The sequence below is a fragment of the Bombina bombina genome, chromosome 12, assembly GCF_027579735.1.
Source record: "Bombina bombina isolate aBomBom1 chromosome 12, aBomBom1.pri, whole genome shotgun sequence".
NCBI classification, from domain to species: Eukaryota; Metazoa; Chordata; class Amphibia; order Anura; family Bombinatoridae; genus Bombina; species Bombina bombina.
This window is the reverse complement of record NC_069510.1, coordinates 46,271,552-46,284,002: the sequence shown is the minus strand read 5'-3', so window position 1 is coordinate 46,284,002 and position 12,451 is coordinate 46,271,552. Positions and strand designations below refer to the sequence as shown.

Genomic DNA, 12,451 nt, shown 5'->3' with positions numbered 1-12,451 from the left:
GGAATGCAATGTGACATTTTAGAAAAAGGGTCAATCACCTTTAGGATAACAGTATTGCCATTTGTAACAGGGAGCTTGACAATGACCATTAGCAATAGGTTGAAGAAGACCCACAGGATGACGTTGAGGGGTCTTACTCTGTGCACAAACTGAGCAGTGTCAGGGTGCCAGGAATCAGACAGAGACGAGAAGTGCAAAAATAATCACACCTTTATTAATAGCAAATAATAATTAAAAGTCCACAAAACAAATAATAAGCCAGGAATCAAAACCATAGCTGGTAGTCAGACGAGCCGAGTCAGGAGCCAAAGCGAGTAGTCAGACGAGCCGGAATCAGGAACAAGGAGAACAGCAGAGTCAGGAACAAGCCAGGGATCAGGAACCAAGAGGGACGTCAGACAGCCAGGTAATAAACAGGAGCTCTCACAAACACAACGCAAGGGCAAAGCATAATGAACAGAGGCCCTTTAAATAATAAGTGATGACATCACAATTTTGAGACTGCATCCTGTCTCACACTGATGATGAACACCAGTCTGGCCATAAAAGGAAGTGCAGGAAATGAGCAGCATCACACAGAATGCACCAAGTCAGCAAGAGAGGTGAGTAAAATGGCTGCCAGCAGCACATGGCAAACAAAAGAGGGAAAAAAACCTGACAGTACCCTCCCCTCAACGACCGCTCCCCCGCGGGAGGACAAAAGGCTTATTGGGGAAACGGGCATGGAATGCACGGAGGAGGGCGGGAGCATGAACATCAGAGGAGGGTACCCATGAACGCTCCTCCGGACCGTAGCCCCTCCAGTGAACCAAATACTGTACGTGGCCCCTGGACATACGAGAGTCAATAATGCTGCTGACCATATACTCCTCATGGTTGTCAACAAAGATAGGATGGGGACAAGGCAAAACAGTGGTAAACCGATTACAAACCAATGGTTTCAAGAGAGAGACATGAAAAACATTGGAGATGCGCATTGCAGGAGGAAGGTCAAGAGCGTAAGCCACAGGATTGACCCGTCGTAGTATTCGAAAAGGACCAACATAACGGAGAGCCAGTTTATTGGAAGGCACACGAAGGTTCAAGTTGAGGGAGGACAGCCAAACTCTTTCACCAACCTGGTAGCAAGGCGCGGGCAGACGCCTACGATCAGCCTGGAACTTTTGGCGCTGCATAGAATGATGAAGGCAATCCTGAATCTGCACCCACGTGGAACGGAGTTGCCGGAGATGCTCCTCCAAAGTCGGAATACCCTGAGACAGGAATGAATCAGGCAAAAAGGATGGTTGAAACCCATAATTCGCCATGAACGGGGATAACTTGGAGGAAACATTAATAGCACCATTACGAGCAAACTCAGCCCAAGGTAACAGTTCAGACCAATTATTGTGGTGATCTGAGACATAGCAACGGAGGAACTGTTCCAGAGCTTGATTAGACCGTTCCACAGCAGCCCCATTGGATTGAGGGTGATATGCAGAGGTGAAGGAAAGCTGGATCCCCATTTGAGCACAAAAGGAACGCCAAAATCTGGAGACAAACTGGCTACCCCGGTCTGAGACTATCTCCTTGGGTAACCCATGTAAACGGAAGACATCCTGGGCAAAAATTGAAGCAAGCAAGCTCCTGAGCGGTAGGCAGCTTCTTCAAGGGAATGCAATGTGACATTTTAGAAAAAGGGTCAATCACCTTTAGGATAACAGTATTGCCATTTGTAACAGGGAGCTTGACAATGACCATTAGCAATAGGTTGAAGAAGACCCACAGGATGACGTTGAGGGGTCTTACTCTGTGCACAAACTGAGCAGTGTCAGGGTGCCAGGAATCAGACAGAGACGAGAAGTGCAAAAATAATCACACCTTTATTAATAGCAAAAAATAATTAAAAGTCCACAAAACAAATAATAAGCCAGGAATCAAAACCAGAGCTGGTAGTCAGACGAGCCGAGTCAGGAGCCAAAGCGAGTAGTCAGACGAGCCGGAATCAGGAACAAGGAGAACAGCAGAGTCAGGAACAAGCCAGGGATCAGGAACCAGGAGGGACGTCAGACAGCCAGGTAATAAACAGGAGCTCTCACAAACACAACGCAAGGGCAAAGCATAATGAACAGAGGCCCTTTAAATAATAAGTGATGACATCACAATTCTGAGACTGCATCCTGTCTCACACTGATGATGAACACCAGTCTGGCCATAAAAGGAAGTGCAGGAAATGAGCAGCATCACACAGAATGCACCAAGTCAGCAAGAGAGGTGAGTAAAATGGCTGCCAGCAGCACATGGCAAACAAAAGAGGGAAAAAAACCTGACAGTACCCTCCCCTCAACGACCCCTCCCCCGCGGGAGGACAAAAGGCTTATTGGGGAAACGGGCATGGAATGCACGGAGGAAGGCGGGAGCATGAACATCAGAGGAGGGTACCCATGAACGCTCCTCCGGACCGTAGCCCCTCCAGTGAACCAAATACTGTACGTGGCCCCTGGACATACGAGAGTCAATAATGCTGCTGACCATATACTCCTCATGGTTGTCAACAAAGATAGGATGGGGACAAGGCAAAACAGTGGTAAACCGATTACAAACCAATGGTTTCAAGAGAGAGACATGAAAAACATTGGAGATGCGCATTGCAGGAGGAAGGTCAAGAGCGTAAGCCACAGGATTGACCCGTCGTAGTATTCGAAAAGGACCCACATGACGGAGAGCCAGTTTATTGGAAGGCACACAAAGGTTCAAGTTGCGGGAGGACAGCCAAATTCTCTCACCAACCTGGTAGGAAGGCGCGGGCAGACGCCTACGATCAGCCTGGAACTTTTGGCGCTGCATAGAACGATTAAGGCAATCCTGAATCTGCACCCACGTGGAACGGAGTTGCCGGAGATGCTCCTCCAAAGCCGGAATACCCTGAGACATGAATGAATCGGGCAACAAGGATGGTTGAAACCCATAATTCGCCATGAACGGGGATAACTTGGAGGAAGCATTAATAGCACTATTACGAGTAAACTCAGCCCAAGGTAACAGTTCAGACCAATTATTGTGGTGATCTGAGACATAGCAACGGAGGAACTGTTCCAGAGCTTGATTAGACCGCTCCGCAGCCCCATTGGATTGAGGATGATATGCCGAGGAGAAGGAAAACTGGATCCTCATTTGAGCACAAAAGGAACGCCAAAATCTAGAGACAAACTGGCTACCCCGGTCCAACACTATCTCCTTCGGTAACCCATGTAAACGGAAGATCTCACGGGCAAAAATTGAAGCAAGCTCCTGAGCGGTAGGCAACTTCTTCAAGTGAATGCAATGTGACATTTTAGAAAAATGGTCAACCACCATAAGGATTACAGTATTGCCATTGGAAACAGGGAGCTTGACAATGAAGTCCATGGAAAGATGTGTCCAAGGATGCTCACCATTAGCAATAGGTTGAAGAAGACCCACAGGAAGATGTCGAGGAGTATTATTCTGTGCACAAACTGAGCAGGAGGCAACATACTCAGCAAAATCAGAACGAAGACCTGGCCACCAGAATTGTCGAGTGACAGACCAAATCATTTGGTTTTTACGTGGGTGACCTGCGGCTTTATTATAGTGGTAATTGTGCAAAAGTTTAGTTCGAAGATTCTCAGGAACAAAACACTTACCACTAGGTTTCTCAGGAGGTGCATTGGTTTGTGCAGCCAGGATCTCCTCCCCCAATGGAGAAGTCAAATTAGTACGTATGGTAGCCAAAATATGGTCAAGAGGTATAACTGGAGTAGTTACAGACTCCTCCTTGGATAGAGGCGAAAATTGTCGAGAGAGGGCATCAGCCCTTACATTCTTACTACCAGGCAGGTAGGAGACCACAAAATTGAACCGAGACAAAAATAGCGCCCATCTGTCGGGGTTACAAACGTTTTGCTTCAGAAAGATAAGTTAAATTCTTGTGGTTAGTAAGAATGAGCACTGGCACGCTAGTACCCTCGAGAAGATGCCTCCATTTCTTGAGTGCCAAAATTATGGCCACTAATTCCCTGTCGCCAATGTCATAATTGCTCTCTGCTGGAGATAATTTCTTAGAGAAGAAACCACACGGATGCAAGGAACCGTCAGGCGTAGGACGTTGAGACAAGAGGGCACCTACTCCAGTCTCAGACGCATCTACCTCAAGAACGAAAGTCAGGACAGGGTTAGGATGAGCCTGAACTGGAGCGGCAGCAAAGGCAGTCTTAAGACTATCAAAGGCCTTAATAGCAGTAGGTGACCAATGGAGTAAATCATTCTCTTTACGGGTCATGTCTGTCATAGTTTTGACCAAGGAAGAAAAGTTTTTAATAAACTTTCTATAGTAATTGGCGAACCCCAAAAAACGTTGAATAGACCGAAGACCAACTGGCGAGGCCACTGCAGAACTGCAGATAACTTGTCAGGATCCATGGAGAACCCTGCAACGGAGATAACATAACCTAGGAAGGTTACTTGAGTTTGATGGAACTCACACTTCTCGAGTTTACAAAACAGGCCGTTCTCACATAGTGAACAGAGGCCCTTTAAATAATAAGTGATGACATCACAATTCTGAGACTGCATCCTGTCTCACACTGATGATGAACACCAGTCTGGCCATAAAAGGAAGTGCAGGAAATGAGCAGCATTACACAGAATGCACCACGTCAGCAAGAGAGGTAAGTAAAATGGCTGCCAGCAGCACATGGCAAACAAAAGAGGGAAAAACCCCTGACAAGCAGGAGGCAACATACGCAGCAACATCAGAACAAAGACCTGGCCACCAGAATTGTCGAGTGACAGACCAAATAATTTGTTTCTTCCTCGGGTGGCCTGCGGCTTTAGGATAGTGGTAAGTGTGCAAAAGTTTACTTCCAAGATTCTCAGGAACAAAGCACTTACCACTAGGTTTTCTCAGGAGGTGCATTGGTTTGTGCAGCCAGGATCTCCTCCCCCAAGGGAGAAGTCAAATTATTACGTATGATAGCCAAAATATGATCAGGAGGTATTACTGGAGTAGGTACAGACTCCTCCTTGGACTGAGGCGAAAATTGTCGAGAGAGGGCATCAGTCCTAACATTCTTACTACTAGGCAGGTAGGAGACCACATAATTAAACCGAGACAAAAATAGCGCCCATCTGGCCTGTCAGGGCGACAAACGTTTTGCTTCTGATAGATAAGTTAAATTCTTGTGGTCAGTAAGAATGAACACTGGTACGCTAGTACCCTCGAGAAGATGCCTTCATTCCTTGTAAGTAATTCCCTGTCGACAATTTCATAATTGTACTCTGCTGGAGAGAATTTCTTAGAGAAGAAACCGCACGGATGCAAGGAACCGTCAGGCGTAGGACGTTGAGACAAGAGAGCACCTACTCCAGTCTCAGACGCATCGACCTCAAGAACGAAAGACAGGACAGGGTTAGGATGAGCCAGTACTGGAGCAGCAGCAAAAGCAGTATTAAGACTATCAAAGGCCTTAATAGCAGTAGGTGACCAATGGAGTGGATCATTCTTTTTACGGGTCATGTCTGTGATAGGTTTGACCAAGGAAGAAAAGTTTTTAATAAACTTTCTATAGTATTTGGCGAAGCCCAAAAAACGTTGAATAGAGCTAAGACGTCTAGGAACTCTCTGTACTCCTCTGGCAATTGAGATACCGAAGAAGTGCACAAGACTTTGACTGGTTTCCAAAGACAAGTGGAAATACATTGCGGAGACCATGACAAAATTTCTGAGCTGCGCCAGTCGAGACTGGGATTGTGCTTTTGGAGCCAGGGATAACCCAGAACAACCGGAAAATGCAGAGAGTTAATCACCTGGTACTGGAGGGTTTCAAAATGGAGAGCCCCAACAGCCATGAATAACGTAGCGGTTTCGTGATTAACGAGTGTGGGCTGAAGGGGCCTGCCATCAATGGCCTCAATAGCAAGCAGAACGGACCGAGGCAATACAGGAATGGAGTGCTTTGAATCAAAAGCACTGTCAATGAAATAGCCTGCAGCACCGGAGTCAACAACAGCCTGGGTGACTATGGAGGAGTTCACCCAGGAATGGACAACCGTGACCAAAGGTTTCTCCTTTATCGGTTCCGGGGACGAGGATAAACCACCCAAGGTCTGCCCCCGACAGGACTTTAGGTGTGAGCATTTCCCGGCCGTGTAGGACAAGACTTTAAATGGTGGCCCTGTAACCCACAATAGAGGCAGAGCCCCTCACTCCTCCTAAAGGCCTTCTCAGCTGCGGAGAGACGCGTGAATCCCAACTGCATCGGTTCAGCAGTACCTGGTGACTCGGGACCAGGAGGCATGGGAGGAAAGGGAGGCATGGGTGGGAACAAACACGTAGGAGATAATGGAACAGGAGGCTTCCGCAAGTGCTCCTTGAAAGAGGGCCTCTCTCTGATGTCAATTAGGATCAAAATAGACACCAATGCCTCGAGATCCTCTGGTAAATCTCTGGCAGCAACTTTGTCTTTAATCGCATCAGAGAGCCGATGAAAGAAGGCAGCAACATGGGCTTCATTGTTCCAACCTACCTCTGCGGCAAGCGTATGGAACTCAATGGCATACTGAGCAACAGATCTTGTACCTTGCTGAATGGACATGAGTCGTTTAGCAGCAGAGGAGGAGCGAGCCGGAACATCAAATACCCTTCGAAAGGAGGCCACAAAATCAGGGTAATTTGAAAACACAGGTTTATTAGTCTCCCACAAGGGATTAGCCCAGGCAAGAGGTGTATCAGAGAGTAACGAGATGAGAAATCCCACCTTTGCTCTGTCAGAGGGAAACGCCTGATTTAAGATCTCAAAATAAATGCCAACCTGGTTCAAAAACTCTCTGCACTGATTAGGATCGCCTCCATATTGCTGAGGTAGAGGTGCAGAACCGGACAGGCTCTTGGTAGGACTAGGTGTAGCAGCGGAAACAGGAGCAGCCAAAACTTGTGTTACACTGTGGTCCAAATGTGCAGTGCGAGTCAGCAGGGTTTGCAGGGCTAGTGCAAATTGATCCAAGCGGTGATTCTGTTCATCCATCCTGGAAATGATGGTAGGTAAAGGTGGATTATTAGCACCATCAGGATTCATGGCCTTTGCGTAATGTCAGGGTGCCAGGAATCAGACTGAGACGAGAAGTGCAAAAATAATCACACCTTTATTAATAACAAAAAATAATAAAAAGTCCACAATTCAAATAACAAGCCAGGAGTTAAAGCCAGAGCTGGTAGTCAGACGAGCCGATTCAGGAGCCAAAGCGAGTAGTCAGGCGAGCCGAGTCAGGAACCTAGAGGGATGTCAGACAGCCAGGTAAACCACAGGAACTCACAAACAGGTCTGAGACAACGCAATGGCAAAGCCATAAGAGGGCATGCAGGAAATGAGCAACATCACACACTCTGCACCAGATTCAGCAAGAAAAGGTAAGCAAAAATGGCTGCCAGCAGCACATGGCAAACAAAGCAGGGAAAAAAGTCCCTGACAGGGTCACAATAATTATAAAATTCAATATAATAAAAAGCCAGTATAATGTATGAAAAGGCTTGAAATAACACTCCATTTAATTCCTTACAGGTTAGGAAGGAGTTAATTGACAAATATAACTCTAAAGCATTAGGTGGAGAGACATGGGAATAGAGAAAATTTGAAACCAATCTGTAAGCAGAGTTTAAATTTGAATTAACCTATCAATGTAAAGTAGGTCTTTTAAAGGTTGTGTATGCATCATGTTTCATTAAGCTATGACTACGGCTAATGCCAAAACGCGTTAGCACAATAGGCATTGCATATGCTACTTTCTGATTATGTTTGGTTACATTCTGTAACTTTTTATACCAAGCTGTATTCTCATAAATAAAAGTTAAGTTTTATTATAATGGACATTCTGGTGCTCCTGATTTGTGCTAAAGTACTAACGTAAATATATAGAAATATGTATTTATGAATACATAGAACATATTCTGCTATATGAAGAACATTGGAATATGAAATATTTATATTTTTATGTTGGGTTAGCGCTAATGAGAATATGCAATTGTGTTTGCGCGAGAGTGGTGTGTTTTTCCCCCCACTTTTTTTTCTCTTTTGACTTTTTTTTGGGGAATTCATAAACGCACACGTGATATTCTAACTTCGTATTTTTTGCGCTAATTGGATTACCGCTAGAGCAAAAACAGTTGACTTTCGACTAGCGCAAAAATCTTACTTCTAGCGCAATTGACATTCAAGCGGGAGCGTTAATTTGTACTTCACTTGTAATCTTGCCCTTAGTGAGCTATCATCCTGCAGTTGTACATGTATTCTATATATGTACATGCTATCAGGCTACTGAAACCTCATTCACAACATAGCTGACACCATTGTCATTAACAGACCTTGATTAAAACGATTAATGATGAAATCTATAGTTCATATAACACACAACTATCACATAAAATATATCCCAGCTGTAGCCACCATCTAACTAGATAAGTCTCTAACACATTGATAGTTATATAATGTTGTACAATTCAAAGGGCTTGTCTGTTGCTTTATTGCTCTTGTGCTGTTATCTATTTGTTATATTACATTTGCTTATATATTTGATGATAGACAGAAAAACAGAGTCTCTTCCAATCTGTGAGAAAAAGCTGTTTGAAAAAAAAAAAGTTTTAAAATTCAAAGCCATTCCAATTTATAAGAAAACTTGATTTCATATTGGGACAAATATATACATTTGCCAGATACTATACATTGGGAAACCTCAACAGCAGTATTCCAATCTACCAGAATATAGCTTTTTGTCCCATTTATCTCACAACTTGCTGAACTGTGTTGCCAGAAAAAGAAAGGTTATATTGGATATGCTAGGCACTAGGTTTTTTGGTAGGTATGATACCTGCATTTAAACATCCAATCAGCACTCAGTAAAACTCTGAGATTGGCACCTAGTGTGTGAGTCAGCACTAATTGGCTAAAATGCAAGTCTGTCAAAAAGAATGAAATAAGGGGTCTGTCAGAAGATGCTTAGATACAAGGTAATTACAGAGGTAAAAAGTATATTAATATAACTGTGTTGGTTATGCAAAACTGGGGAATGGTTAATAAAGGGATTATCTATCTTTTTAAACAACATCAATTCTGGAGTAGACCGTCCCTTTAATATGGATCTGTTCACCGTTTGTGAATAAAGGTCAAAATATTACTAAAAGCAAAATTAAATTTCTGGAAACAAATAGAGATTTCTCATTACCTTGTCACTACCTTGTGGACATGAACAAATAACTTAATTTCACTGGCATTATACTCATGAGAACTTGACAAATTTACATCAATCACATGACCAAGCGGATAGTAAAAAAATGTGTATAAAATTCCAGGATCTACCTCCTGACTCCCAGGATTTGTCAAGCCTTGATATGCCCTGATTTGTAATTCTTACTAATATATGTACAAATACATCACCCTTGATCCAAATAATCCTCCTGTTCATATCTGAAAGCTTCTATTTACAGGGACATAAAACCCCAAATGTATTTTTCATGATGGAAATAAATCATGTCATTTTAAACAACTTTCCATTTTACTTACATTATCATATTTTCTTCATTCTTTTGGTATCCCTTGTTGAAAAGCAGGAAGGTAAGCTCAGGAGCATGCACGTGTCTGCAGCACTATAAGGCAGGAGTTTTGCAAGAATGTTATACCTTTGCAAGAGCACTAGATGGCAGCACTTTTTACTGGAATCTAATGCTCCGTTCCAGACATGTACATGCTACTTACCTAGATATCACTTCAGCAAAGAATACCATGAGAACAAAGCACATTTGATAATAGAAGTAAATACATTTTGGGTTTCATATCCCTTTAATATTTTTTACTAAATATCATAGAGCATACAATTTTTAATGCAGTTATTAAAGTAATTTATGTAATATTTTCAGGAAAAAGAATGCATAATGCTAAATTAATTTATCTTTCTCAATAAAATAAGTTGTCCTCCTGAATTCACAAATCACTGTAATGTTCTAGGTGACTCTTAACACTCAAATTAATTTTATGCCAAAATTATTAATTTATGTTAATTATCATAGAGAGGGTGTAATATAAATTAAATGCTAAGTCACTGTTATCTTAGTTATCACTACTTTAACCCTTTGAGTGCTAAGCACTTTCCCACCTGGGTGCCAAGGTGATTTAAGTTTTTTTTTAAATTTTTATTTAACATTGGTTTTTTTTTTACTTTTGTATTTTTGTTCCTATATCCCTTACACAGTTGGAAAGGTTAGGCAATTACCTTTCCAACGGTGGGTCTTGGGGGTCTGCAGCTGCATAGATGCCTGAGATACAGGCGTCGAAGCAGCATGCCCCCTTTCCCTATACTTTGTATTGTTAACTTTCAATAAAGTTGCGCGGTGATGTCATCACGTCATTGAACGTGACGTCACCACGCAAAACCTAAAGCCCTGGCGATGCCTGTCACTATGCAGGCCCGATCGCCGGGGTAGGAGCAGGTGGGAGCCCCCAGATCTCCTTCAAGGTGGGAGAGTGCTAGCGACGGCTCTTAGCCGTCGTTAGCACCAGAGTGGGAAACTCTGCGATGGCTCAGAGCCGTCATTAGACTCAAGGGATAGGAAACTCAAAATTAAACTTGTATGATTAAGATAGAACATGTCATTTTAAGACACTTTTAAATTCCCTTCTATTTTAAAATGTGCTAGCTGGGAGCTAGCTGCTGATGTCTCTTGTGATCCGCTAACTAGATATGTACAGCTAGCTGCCAATAGTGCAATGCTGCTCCTTCAGCAAAGGATAACAATAGAATGGACCAAATTTTATAATAGAAGTAAATTGGAAAGTTCTTTGAAATTGTATGTTTTATTGGAATAATGAAAGAACATTTTTGGGGTTTCCTATCCCTTTATGTATGTATCCCTTTTTCAGATGGTAAATATAAGTCATCAAAAATGAATTTAATAATAAAATGCTGTAACAAATTAGATAATTTTAATATTACACTATAATGTTGTATTAAGTATAGCACAACTTTTATAAATGGGGAAAAAATAAATTATGGACAAATTAGAAACTTTATTTTTACATGGCTGCACATAGCATCTCAGTTTTACCATCTTGCACAGAAATAGTTATATCTTCTCCATCCAATAAGAACCTGTACAATGGTATTTTATGTTTTGGTGTCAAATACATGGGAAGGGGGGACTTCAATGGGCTTGTTTTGCTGTAGCACAATAAATAATATCTGTAGACCTTACATAGCTTAATCTTTGTTCATAAATATCCAAATAAAAGAAACTGGTTTGACAAAATAGAACACATTTTCCCAACATTAGGCAAAGTTTACTTCTATTATCTAATTTGCTTCATTTTCTTATTATCGTTTGTTGAAAAGCACATCTAGATAGGCTCAGGAGCTTGGTGATTGGTGGCTGAATTTGTATGCCCATTTTCATTGGCTTACAAATGAGTTCAGCTATCTCCCGCTAGTGCATAGCTTCCACTAGTGCATTGCTGCTTCTTCAATAAAATATACCAAGAAAATGTAGCAAAATTGATCAGAGAAGTAAATATGAAAGTTGCTTAAAAATGTATCTGAATCATAAAAGAAAAATCTTTCTGAATCGTGAAAGAAAAAATGTTGGATTTCATGTCCCTTTAACAACTAGTATGATAAAGAAATTATTTGTATATTTTAGAAATATTGAATTAACAAACAGGCTTTACAGTGGTTATTGAATAACACATTTTAATTGGTTATTAAAATAAATAACCTGCATGTTTTTGTGCACTAAATTCTTGATATTACAAGAGGATTAGAATAACACTTCAATAATACGTGGAAAAATATAGTAAAATGTCACAACTAAAATAATTTTGGTGTAAAGTCAACCTGCTGTAGGTAGCTTACACTGGGAATATTTCTGTACAAATAAACACTGCTATGCATCCAATGGTCAAACCAAATATGCGTTGAGATTTGAGAAATATAAGATATGTACCTGACAACCGATACAGTTCTAACGATCTATATCTATCTATCTATCTATCTATCTATCTATCTATCTATCTATCTATCTATCTATCTATCTATCTATCTATCTATCTATATATATATATATATATATACACTGTATATAAATATGTGTGTGAGTGGTTTAGATATTTTTAATCTACATATAATTTTTCTTTGAGGCAAATGGTTATACACTGATAAAAACAACTCAACAAATAAGGTCTATTTTGACTCACCTGGCAGAGTAAAATTTAGCAGCTGGGCCAAATGCAACTTAAGAACAGAGGAACGCTGTATATAACTACAAGTAGCGGGGTCAAAGTTTTGTGCAATCTGTGCACATTATCCTTTTTCTATGACTGTTCTGTTATTAATGTTTACCGGGCTAATCTAAAGGAACCCAATCAGTTTAACCCTGTAATAAACATTGTATTACTGCATTGCTGAAAAAAATAAG

General features: G+C 41.6%; 1 long non-coding RNA gene across 1 annotated transcript in view; it reads right to left on the bottom strand.

The window, feature by feature from the left end:
• The window catches only part of LOC128643197 (uncharacterized), a 64,214-nt gene extending 51,964 nt beyond the window's left edge, over positions 1 to 12,250 (bottom strand). Inside the window, exon 1 of the long non-coding RNA XR_008399782.1 lies at positions 12,231 to 12,250. This is a non-coding gene — a long non-coding RNA (uncharacterized LOC128643197). The remainder of the gene's footprint in view (positions 1 to 12,230) is intronic.
• Between the last annotated feature and the right edge of the window lie 201 nt (positions 12,251 to 12,451).